The sequence below is a fragment of the Macrobrachium nipponense genome, chromosome 14 (genome assembly GCF_015104395.2).
Source record: "Macrobrachium nipponense isolate FS-2020 chromosome 14, ASM1510439v2, whole genome shotgun sequence".
Lineage (NCBI taxonomy): Eukaryota > Metazoa > Arthropoda > Malacostraca > Decapoda > Palaemonidae > Macrobrachium > Macrobrachium nipponense.
In genome coordinates, this window is record NC_087207.1 from 56542122 (window position 1) to 56554861 (window position 12740).

Genomic DNA, 12740 nt, shown 5'->3' on the forward strand with positions numbered 1-12740 from the left:
AGGAGGTGCCCGCCTTGTTCACTCACGCTGATTCTCATTAGCAGGTAGGTCTCTCTCTCTCTCTCTCTCTCTCTCTCTCTCTCTCTCTCTCTCTCTCTCTCTCTCTCGTCGCAATGCTTCTGCAGCAGTGGGCACTATGCTTAGAAACTGTGGTGACATTAAACAAAGGTCAGTGAAGAGACTCTCTCTCTCTCTCTCTCTCTCTCTCTCTCTCTCTCTCTCTCTCTCTCTCTCTCTCTCTCTCTCATGGTATCAAACAAAGATCACGAATATATAATAGGATGCAAGCGCATATTGATACTGAATTTACACGCCTCTGTACAGGTAATACATTGTGCAGTCATGTTAACTTTTCTTTTACTTTATTTTTTTTCTTTTTGTTGGAAAAATGAATATTTATTTCGAGAGATTAGTATTTTTATTACACAATTTTATTGTTAAATTGTTATTTTCATTTATTAATTTAATCTAGATTTGTTTTGAATTTTTTTCTATTATTATTATTATTTATTTATTATTATTATTTATTATTATTATTATTTAGTTTTTATTATTATTAGATTAACCACTGGACCCGTCGAGGTCCAGAATTCTTGGGTAAAATCTTTTATTCAACATTTACATGTAATGCAGTATATCTGTAATAAAATTTTTAAAACCCATTTGTCGATATTCAGAGTGAACAAGCACTCAAACTTTCACAGAGCCTGAGTAGAATTCATTCATTTTCCTTCCCCTTTGTATGATTGACGTTTATTCATTTTTTTAATTCACGTTCATTATATGAATGACATTCCTTTCTCTCTGTTTTTTTTAAGTCATGTGTCCTTTTTCCGTACAAATTATATTTACTCCTTTTTCATTGGGTTGGTTTAAACAAAAATTATTAGGGAAGTTGTTTACAAGTTAATCTTTTGTTGTATAATTGTAATTGTAATAATCTACAAAAGATTGTAATTATAGAAGAATGTTTTGTTCATTTACGAAGTTAGTGCTTTATTCCTTATGGGTGTAAGGCCTGTCTCGTTCTAGTTAAGCCTTCGGAGGAAAAAAAATGGTCTGGCTGAACAGCTGATGTGTTTTCCAATATGTGGCCAGTCATACAAAGCGTGATTTGAACTACATTGTCCCAGCATGGATGCCTTATCGTAGGCTTTACACACACAGTATATATATATATATAATTATAATAATAATGTGTTTTATGTATGTATGTATGTATTGTATGAATAAAACAGCCAATTGCCTGTCACATTGGTGAGTCCTGGTTTTTCAGTGGTTTCAGCTTTTCAGTGTAACACGTCGCTGTTGGAAATGTAGCAACAATATTGTAGATTAACTGATTGCTGTACTTATTGAAGAGGAAATTGATTTTTTTTTTTTGAGATGATCATGAACTGAACGTCGTAGCTATTCATTCTAACATCATGGAAATAAAACTTTATTCTGGGAAATGAGCATTTACAGACATGAAAACTTCATTCTGAGAAATAAGCATTTACAGACTTATCTTCAGATTCCCTGATGATAACGATTTTGGGGCTTATCTTCAGGTTAAGATGTTGAACCACTATCTTCAGTCTTCCTGGAGGTTCACATTTTAGGCCGTCTGTCAGATTGTCCAATTTGTACATCATCATGAATGTGTCTACCTGGAGTTCCGATAAAGGTATACACTGGATTTCAATTAAGATAGACAACTTAGAGGTTTCATGGGGCCGTAGGTAGTTACTTGAGAATTTACTTTCACAAGTACACTCTCTCTCTCTCTCTCTCTCTCTCTCTCTCTCTCTCTATATATATATATATATATATATATATATTATTCTAAATTAATATATATATAATATAGATATATATCTATAATATGTATGTATGCATGCTGCATTGCATGCATGCATGTATGTATGGTATGTATTATGTATATTTGCCGATTTTTTTGCAGATTTATCTTCCCGCCACTGGCCAGTTGCATAAGCTGAATATATATAATATATATAATATCCCATATATATATATATATATAGATATATATATAAATATATACTAATATATATATACATACACATATGTGTGTGTGTGTAATGTACGTTTATGTATCATTTATGTATATAAGTCTATTTACACCTTTTTTCCTGTAAAACAGTATCTTTTACGTTTTGGACGTGAGGCTGCTAGCATTTATATCTCCTTTGCCATATAGGGTATAAACACCTCAGTCGGTGTTTATACCCTATATGGCAGTCTAGTAGTACACAGACGACTTAAATCTTTCCCCTCTGCTGGGCTCGATCTCGGGGGACACTGGCGAAGCGAGGCTTGTGGCCACAATATAAGAATGAGGAAGAGACGAACAGAAATTCCTCGTGTTTTAGTGAATGGGCTCCTTGCAATCTCTTGCTTAGTGTCATCTCTCTACTACTATAGTAGATTCACATCAACCGTGCATCTGATGTATAGGCCAGTCCTTTACGATGCTCCTGATTGGCTGTTGATAAGCCAATCACAGGTCTGGAAACTCTCAGTCTCTCTCTCTCGAGAGTTAACATAGGCAGGATGGTATATTCCACACTCATGAGGGATATGTCTTTCAAAAGTATCCCTCAGGATAGCTGGAACATACATCCTGAGTTTCCAGTCTTGTGAACTGGCTTATCAACAACCAATCAGGAGCGTCGTAAGGGACTGGCCTAGACATTGGATGCACTGATGTGAATATACTATAGGAGCTGCTCGCATTTCCTGCATGATATCACCGTCGCTTCGTTCTACCTTGATTTGGCGTTCGGCCAGTAAACTCCAGGGGCTTTTGTGCGGTGCTGGGGAGTGACGTTATCGCCTGGGTATTGTCGTGGTAACTCAGACTTCATGCGTTGGCGCCGTGTGTGTGTGTGTGTGTGTGTGTAAGCGCACAGCTGCGTTGCTTGTTTCTCGTGAGGCTCTGGCTGGTCAGGCTTTCTTATATAGTGCAAGAAAGCGGGTTATACTATAGTAGATTCACATCAGCCGAGCCTTTGATGTCTAGGCCAGTCCCTTACGACGCTCCTGATTGGCTGATGATAAACCAATGACGGCTGGAAACTCTCAGTTTCTCGAGAGAGTTCACATAGGCAGGATGTATATCCATCTCTCCTGAGATATAAACGTTTTTCAGGAGAGGTGGAACATACATCTTGCCTACGTGAACTCTCGAGAGAGACTGAGAGTTTCCAGCCCTGTGATTGGCTTAATGAACAGCCAATCGGGAGCGTCACAAGGGACTGTCCTAGACCTCAAATGCACGGTTGATGTGAATCTACTATAATAACACCCGAGAGGCTCAGATCTTGTTTGACTTCCCTGGGTGACGGTTAGGGGAGACATGACACAGCCACCCAACCCCTGCAAACCGGTTTGTCAGCCCGGTTGTGTTTGGAGCATGTAGGGGATCGGGAGTGTAGGGGAGACAGAAGCTCTTATGTACATAATGGAAAAGCACACGGACAAACATAAGTTTTACAGAATGCAGTGTATAATGATTGTTTATTTGATGTTCTGAGTCTTTGTCATGGGATGCTTTTCTTGTATAGTGTATAAAGAAATTTTAAGTTAATAGTTGATTAATAAAGACACGAATATATGATTTTAATAGAATAATAATTAGGTAGATATATTTGATATTCGGAGTCTTTTCTTGAATAGTGCATAAAAACATTAAGTCAATGATTGAGAATCAAATCAACACACATATAATTTATATGATTTTAATAGAATAATAATTAGGTAGATATATTTGATATTAGGAGTCTTTTCTTGAATAGGGCATAAAACCATTATAAGTCAATGATTGAGAATCAAGTCAACACACATATAATTTATATAGAATAATAATAATAATTATATGTATTTGATATACTGGGTCTTTACATGTGAAGATTTTTTTATTTTTTTTGCATAGAGCATAAAAACAATAGCTTAAAAATTGATGAATGAATAAAGAAATGTAGTATGTATATACTATATATATATATATATATATATATATATATATATATATATATATGTGTGTGTGTGTGTGTGTGCGTGTGTGTGTGTGTGTGTGTAAATATATAACTTATATATAAAGCTGACAGTCGGGCCATCTATCTATGTCATGTGTATGTATGTTTTGCTGTATAGACGAAGAAACTGTTGGGCCGAATTGAACCAAAGTCGTACCATATTTGTGGATTTTTTAAGGGGATAGTTTTTAACCGGGTCCCGTTTTGATCCGAATATCCGTCCATGCTAGATTCTATGATATTAGTCGTAGAACAAAAAGAAAACGTGACTAATACGCGTTGATATTAGGCGCACAGAATTCGAATAATTTCAACATAAATGATGAATACCATGTTTATTAAACTAATGTATATATGCGGCGTTTAAAAGAAATGGATATTGGGTTGTTTTTAGTTAAAAAGTTATGTGAGAAGATACATGACTGCAATGCCAGTTTTATATATATATATATATATATATATATATATAATATATAATATATATATATGAATAACTTAATCACGAAAGAATATAAAACGTGATGCTATGTATAAATAAGTTTTTACCACGAAGGAAAAAAAAAATGAAAAGCGAGATAGCCAAGCACTTTCGGTCTAGTACGACCCTTTACTAGACCGAAGTGCTTGGCTATCTCGCTTTTAATTTTTTTCCTTCGTGGCAAAAACGATATATATATATATATATATATATATATATATATATATATATATATATATTTGTGTGTGTGTGTATTTTTTGTAGATTAATGATTATATATATTTAATATTCAGTGTATTTGTATGAGGAGATTTCTTATACATAAAAACCATCAGTAAATATTAAATGATAAATAAAGAAAAGGTAAATATATAGTTTTTATAAAATGATAATATATAATTAATTGTCTATTTATGCGAATTTTATATAAAATCTCATTTTTATCTTAACTATAAATAGCGAAATGTATGAATATATAATTGATACTCTTATAAATAAATAGCGAAATGTATGAATATATAATTGATACTCTTATAAATAAATAGCGAAATGTATGAATATATAATTGATACTCTTTTAGATAAATAGCGAAATGTATGAAAATATAATTAATACTCTTATAAATGAATATCGAAATGTATGAATATATGATTGATACTCTTATAAATGAATGGCGAAATGTATGAATATATAATTGATACTCTTATGAATAAATACCGAAATGTATGAATATATCATTGATACTCTTATGAGTAAATTGCGAAATGTATGAATATATTGATACTCTTATCAATAAATTGCGAAATGTATGAATATATCATTGATACTATTATAAATGAATAGCGAAGTGTATGAATATGTAATTGATACTCTTATGAATAAATAGCGAAATATATGAATATATAATTAAATCTCAACAAAGAAATAACGAATGATAAATAATAAATAAAATGGCTTCGTGTCCCGGCTGACACAAACACCAAACACACCTTGTTGTGCGACGCGTCAGGACTGGAACATTTTTATTTCATCTCTCCTGTTGATTTCACAGTTTTTTTTTTCTCTCCTCTCTCTCTCTCTCAGTCACCTGGAAACTTGTGACGTGTCTGGCAGATCAGGCGGAAAGCAACAAGAGGAGTGATTACCACCAGCATAGCCATTGCTCTCAATTTCGCCTCGAATTTCGGGGATTCATTGATCTATTTTTTTTTTTTAGCTTTCCGGTGTTGTCCAATATATAATATATATATATATATATATATTATATATATATATATATATATATATATATATTTATATATATATATACAGGGTGTGTATAAAGTCCCAGTAACGTTACAAGCATGTATTGCTCAGAATGGTACTGAGACTTCATGGACACCCTGTACATGTAAGTGGAGTGGTGCTAAATCTTTCGATATACTGTCCGTTACTCAACAGAATTATAGAAATAAAAGAAGAAAAAAAGTTTACAAAGAAAGACCGTTTAAATGACCTGATTGTATGGTTTCAAACCCCCTAAAATCAGGTAGGCTAAGAATGTTCTCAGGGGTTTCTTTCTCCATGTTACTTTCACTATTAAACTTTTTGTGGGCTTTATTATAGCAAATATCTAGTAATGTGAAGGATACCATAAATCCGTCCTTATTTTTGTTATGCATTCAATTTCTTGATCCAAGCACTGGGAACTGACCACGTGCAATGCTCGTAAAAACATAGAATAAAACATTGATAGGTTGATATTAAGGTGGTGTCCTGAATAAAAATGGACGTGAATTGAGTTGTTGGTTAGTTACTGTAAATTTTGAATTTGCATTGACATGCTTCTCTATGTATTAAAACATCTAACAAAGGGAGGCAGTTGTCTTTTCCTAATACCAGCAGGCAAAAACAGCTAAAATATCGTCAACATATCTTGACCACTTTGAAGGAGTATAAATGATATTAGGTAAGTTTCGTTTTTCAAAGAGTTACATACACAAGTGTGAGAGGAGTGGTGATAGAGGGTTGCCCATTGCCATACCAAATATTTGTTGGTAAAATTCACCACTGAATATAAACTTACAATCACAAATGCACAACCAGGTGAGCGAAATAATATGACTTACAGGTAGAGGTAATTCATGATGGCGTAGTTCATTACTAAGGTACTCTAAAACAGAATGTATGGGACTTTTGGTAGGTCTACTAATTCGTCAACTGTGTTGGATTCCAGGCACACATTTTACTTTTGCAATCCTCATCGATTATTTATATGAGCTTTCTTTGGAAACGTTTTTTTTTTTTTTTCTGTCAGCCTGCTAAGTAAAGAACAGTGGATTTTGCCTGTATTTATATGGGTGTAGAAATATAGAATGTAGAAAAAACTACGAAAGTACTTGTTCAAAGTCCCAGTGTCACTCACCTTCTGTTGTGTTGAGAATATTCTTAAAAGGATATTCTCAAGCACGTGTTCTTTTTTTATTGCTACATTCTATATATATATATATACAGACATTATATATATATATATATAATATATATATATATATATATATATATATATATGTGTGTGTGTGTGTGTGTGTGTGTAGTTAGTTATCTGTTTGTTTTAATTATTACTTTATATATTCATTTATTTATTGTAATGTAATAAATTATTTTACATATTTATTTATTGATGTATTTTGTATTTTAAGTTTATTTGAAGTGGACGCCCAATATCAGTAACTAACACGGAATTTAACCAAAAAAAAAACCAAACAACTTTCTCCCCCCCCCCCCCCCCCGGACAATTCAGAAGATTTATTCTCCACCCTTTTGTTAAAAAAGTGTCCGATTGCCCTCTCAAGAGGCGGGGGCGACGAAGGAGGGCCACAGAACCTACCATGTTTCCCCCCTTTTAAAAGTGTCCTTCTGAAGGGGTGGATGACGCAGTTTCCCCCTCGATTCCCCCTGGTGTATGAAGATGTGTGAGGGAGGGGGAGGGAGTGGGGGTGTCAGTGGTCTTTTTCTAGCCGTGGTGATATGACGCGGGTTAATGTCACCTTGTCTTACCCCCGACAGTATCCGTTTTGAATGTCCAGCCTCTGCGGTAATATAACTGGGTTTTTTTTGGCGTTCCACTCCTCCGTTGCAAGTTTGTTTAGCTGCGTGTGTTTATTCGGTTAGGTTGGTAGCTGTGATGTTTGCTGCGTGTATATTCGGTTAGGTTGGTAGCAGTGACATTTACTTTATCTTTCCCTTGGCCTTTTGTATGTATTTATTCCTTTTACCAGTAAGCCGTCCCCTGAAGGTGGACTCAAATGAACCGTCACATTATTCTATACTTGTATTCAGTAATTATTTAGTCAGTATTATATTTAATATTTAATATGTTTTCCTACAAATGTACAGTTCCTTCCAGGAATTACGAATAACAGCTGACCTTCACCCCATTAGTTTTCCTAGTTTGTATAAGGGTGGGGTGTTATGGTAACACTGATTGAAGGTCTTTGTTTACCTTTTTTCCCACGTGACTGCGTCTGCGTATTATAACAACAGTCGTGATTGGCTGCAGCAATCTACGTATATGCCGTTTCTTCTTCATTTGCCCCATTTCTATATTTACAATAAAATCGCTGTATATAATGGGCTCAGAATAATGATGATACATTAACAAAGAAATGAGAGCGCCTCAGTGGCGTGGCTGGTAGGTCTTGGCCTGCCACCTCGGTGGCCACGAGTTCTATTCTCGGGCATCCCAATGAGGTATGAGAGATGTGTATTTCTGGTGATAGAAGTTCACTCTCGACGTGGTTCGGAAGTCACGTAAAGCCGTTGGTCCCGTTGCTGAATAACCCCTGGTTCCATGCAGCGTAAAAACACTGTACAAACAAACAAACAATAATGGGCTCATGATAATGAGGATACACTAACAAAGAAATGCGCCAATATAAAAGAGTAAGTTATTGTACACCAGCTCTAAATTAACAGGCAAAGTAGAAATGGCATTCCGTCTTGAGCCATACCTCGCCCACTGACGGGTTTGGATGAAATTGGCTGAAGTCAATTAACTTTTTTTTTTTTTTTTTTTTTTATGAATTACTTAGTGTTAATTCTCGGCAGCTTGAATTCACAGAACACCAGCAGTATTGTCTGTTACTGCGATTGAGTCTCTCTCTCTCTCTCTCTCTCTCTCTCTCTCTCTCTCTCTCTCCTCTCTCTCTCTCTCTGACTTGATTTTTATGGGGCGTTCCACAGGGTACATAGTCTGGCTCTTTTCACCCTTATAGTTGAGTGGCGTAAATTGCTACCTTGGAGCTAAGACCGTGCAGTTTATCCATGATGTATAATGATGTTACGCATTCCAGAGTGTGATTTTTTTCCTTATCTGCTTTGAGGAATAGATACACTTCCCCCTCCCCTCCCCATCGTATCTTTAGGCGTTAGTGACGTATGCAATAAGATTCTAGCCGTCTGTGGAAGCTCTAGTTTAGTGGCTCGTACTGAGGGCATCAGTCATAAGATTAGTTGTAGATACTACAGACCATTTGATGAAGGTATCGCAGAATCCTTGAAACGATGTCTTCGAAGGGTCAGGAATTTGTTTTGATGCAGCTCATAGTAACTTTTCATTCTCTCTCTCTCTCTCTCTCTCTCTCTCTCTCTCTCTCTCTCTCTCAGTCTGGTTGCAGTAAGTTGGAAATTTTTTTATGCGCGTCGTAATTTATTAAGGGAAGCAATGGCCGTTTTTTGGGTGTGAAATTTATCCCTCTGGTTTTCACTTCGTGTTTCGGGGATGAGGGTGCGACCCACATGCCTTCCCGGTGGATCTTCCAGGGGCTTCTTAGTTAAGTATTGCATAGAGAGCGTCTGGCCTTTCCGGGGGTTGTCACCTACCTATCCACGCTCTGACCGGACTCAACTTTGTTCTGCTCGACTGACCTGATGACAAGCTGTGCTGTATTATTATTATTATTATTATTATAAAGAACGGTTGTGAGAGGCATGTATTCATTATGCTATGACATAATTGTGGGTTAATGTATCTTGTAATGACGCAATTGTTCACCATTTCTGTTTGTTATGGACATCTTTATTGATTCATTATGTGTAATTATGACGAAGTTGCCGACAAACTTATTGTGTCATTAGCATCGTCATTCATGTGGTTATGGTGTCATTGTGACGACTTCATCCCGGTGTGATATAACCATTTACAAATGGATTAGTGCTTTACTGCCAAAATGATTTATGAAAGCCTCCTGTCTCTCTCCCTCTCGCTATTCCATGGAGAATTAACGTTTGTCTGATACAGATCCCAGTGACAGGTATAGCTGTTTTACATATTTATTTATTGATGTATTTTGTATTTTAAGTTTATTTGAAGTGGACGCCCAATATCAGTAACTACACGAATTACACAACTCACCCCACCCCCACCCCCCCCCCCCCCCCCCCCCCCCCCCCCCCCCCGACATCAGAGTTTATCCCCTTTGTAAAAGTGTCCGATTGCCTCTCAAGAGCGGGGGCGACGGAGGGCCACAGCCTACCATGTTCCCCCCTTTTAAAAGTGTCCTTCTGAAGGGGTGGATGACGCAGTTTCCCCCCTCGATTCCCCCTGGTGTATGAAGATGTGTGAGGGAGGGGGAGGGAGTGGGGGTGTCAGTGGTCTTTTTCTAGCCGTGGTGATATGACGCGGGTTAATGTCACCTTGTCTTACCCCCGACAGTATCCGTTTTGAATGTCCAGCCTCTGCGGTATATAACTGGGTTTTGCGTTCCCACTCCTCCGTTGCAAGTTTGTTTAGCTGCGTGTGTTTATTCGGTTAGGTTGGTAGCTGTGATGTTTGCTGCGTGTATATTCGGTTAGGTTGGTAGCCGTGACATTTACTTTATCTTTCCCTTGGCCTTTTGTATGTATTTATTCCTTTTACCAGTAAGCCGTCCCCTGAAGGTGGACTCAAATGAACCGTCACATTATTCTATATTTGTATTCAGTAATTATTTAGTCAGTATTATATTTAATAATTAATATTTTTTCCTACAAATGTACAGTTCCTTCCAGGAATTACGATACAGCTACCTTCACCCATTAGTTCCTAGTTGTATAAGGGTGTTATGGTAACACTGATGAAGGTCTTTGTTTACCTTTTCCCACGTGACTGCGTCTGCGTATTATAACAACAGTCGTGATTGGCTGCAGCAATCTACGTATATGCCGTTTCTTCATTTGCCCATTCTATATTTACATAAATCGCTGTATATAATGGGCTCAGAATAATGATGATACATTAACAAAGAAATGAGAGCGCCTCAGTGGCGTGGCTGGTAGGTCTTGGCCTGCCACCTCGGTGGCCACGAGTTCTATTCTCGGGCATCCCAATGAGGTATGAGAGATGTGTATTTCTGGTGATAGAAGTTCACTCTCGACGTGGTTCGGAAGTCACGTAAAGCCGTTGGTCCCGTTGCTGAATAACCCCTGGTTCCATGCAGCGTAAAAACACTGTACAAACAAACAAACAATAATGGGCTCATGATAATGAGGATACACTAACAAAGAAATGCGCCAATATAAAAGAGTAAGTTATTGTACACCAGCTCTAAATTAACAGGCAAAGTAGAAATGGCATTCCGTCTTGAGCCATACCTCGCCCACTGACGGGTTTGGATGAAATTGGCTGAAGTCAATTAACTTTTTTTTTTTTTTTTTTTTTATGAATTACTTAGTGTTAATTCTCGGCAGCTTGAATTCACAGAACACCAGCAGTATTGTCTGTTACTTACTCTGCGATTGATCTCTCTCTCTCTCTCTCTCTCTCTCTCTCTCTCTCTCTCTCTCTCTGACTTGATTTTTATGGGGCGTTCCACAGGGTACATAGTCTGGCTCTTTTCACCCTTATAGTTGAGTGGCGTAAATTGCTACCTTGGAGCTAAGACCGTGCAGTTTATCCATTGATGTATAATGATGTACGCATTCCAGAGTGTGATTTGTTTTTTTTTTCCTTATCTGCTTTGAGGAATAGATACACTTCCCCCTCCCCTCCCCATCGTATCTTTAGGCGTTTAGTGACGTATGCAATAAGAATTCTAGCCGTCTGTGGAAGCCTCTAGTTTAGTGGCTCGTACTGAGGGCATCAGTCATAAGATTAGTTGTAGATACTACAGACCATTTGATTGAAGGTTATCGCCCCAGAATCCTTGAAACGATGTCTTCGAAGGGTCAGGAATTTGTTTTGATGCAAGCTCATAGTAAAACTAATTTTTCATTCTCTCCTCTCTCTCTCTCTCTCTCTCTCTCCTCTCTCCTCTCTCTCTCTCTCTCTCAGTCTGGTTGCAGTAAGTTGGAAATTTTTTTTATGCGCGTCGTAATTTATTAAGGGAAGCAATGCCGTTTTTTGGTGTGAAATTTATCCTCTGGTTCACTTCGTGTTTCGGGGATGAGGGTGCGACCCACATGCCCTTCCCGGTGGATCTTCCAGGGGCTTCTTAGTTAAGTATTGCATAGAGAGCGTCTGGCCTTTCCGGGGGTTGTCACCTACCTATCCACGCTCTGACCGGACTCAACTTTGTTCTGCTCGACTGACCTGATGACAAGCTGTGCTGTATTATTATTATTATTATAAAGAACGGTTGTGAGAGGCATGTATTCATTATGCTATGACATAATTGTGGGTTAATGTATCTTGTAATGACGCAATTGTTCACCATTTCTGTTTGTTATGGACATCTTTATTGATTCATTATGTGTAATTATGACGAAGTTGCCGACAAACTTATTGTGTCATTAGCATCGTCATTCATGTGGTTATGGTGTCATTGTGACGACTTCATCCCGGTGTGATATAACCATTTACAAATGGATTAGTGCTTTACTGCCAAAATGATTTATGAAAGCCTCCTGTCTCTCTCCCTCTCGCTATTCCATGGAGAATTAACGTTTGTCTGATACAGATCCCAGTGACAGGTATAGCTGTTTTCTTATCTGTAGATTAACTGTGAGAGACGTGACCTGCGCCTTGTAAATAGCTTTGAGAGGGCCTTGTCTTATCGTCTCTTTTATCTGCCTGCTGTCGTCTGTATCCTCTTCGGTTGAGCGCGGGTGGTTTTGGACTTCTTACCCTGGAAATTCGGTGTTTAGTATAGCCATGCCCTTATAATTATGCAGGGTGTTTGATATATATTATATATTGAAATATTATATATATATATATATAATATATATATATCAGGGGTAGTGATATATATATATATATATGTATA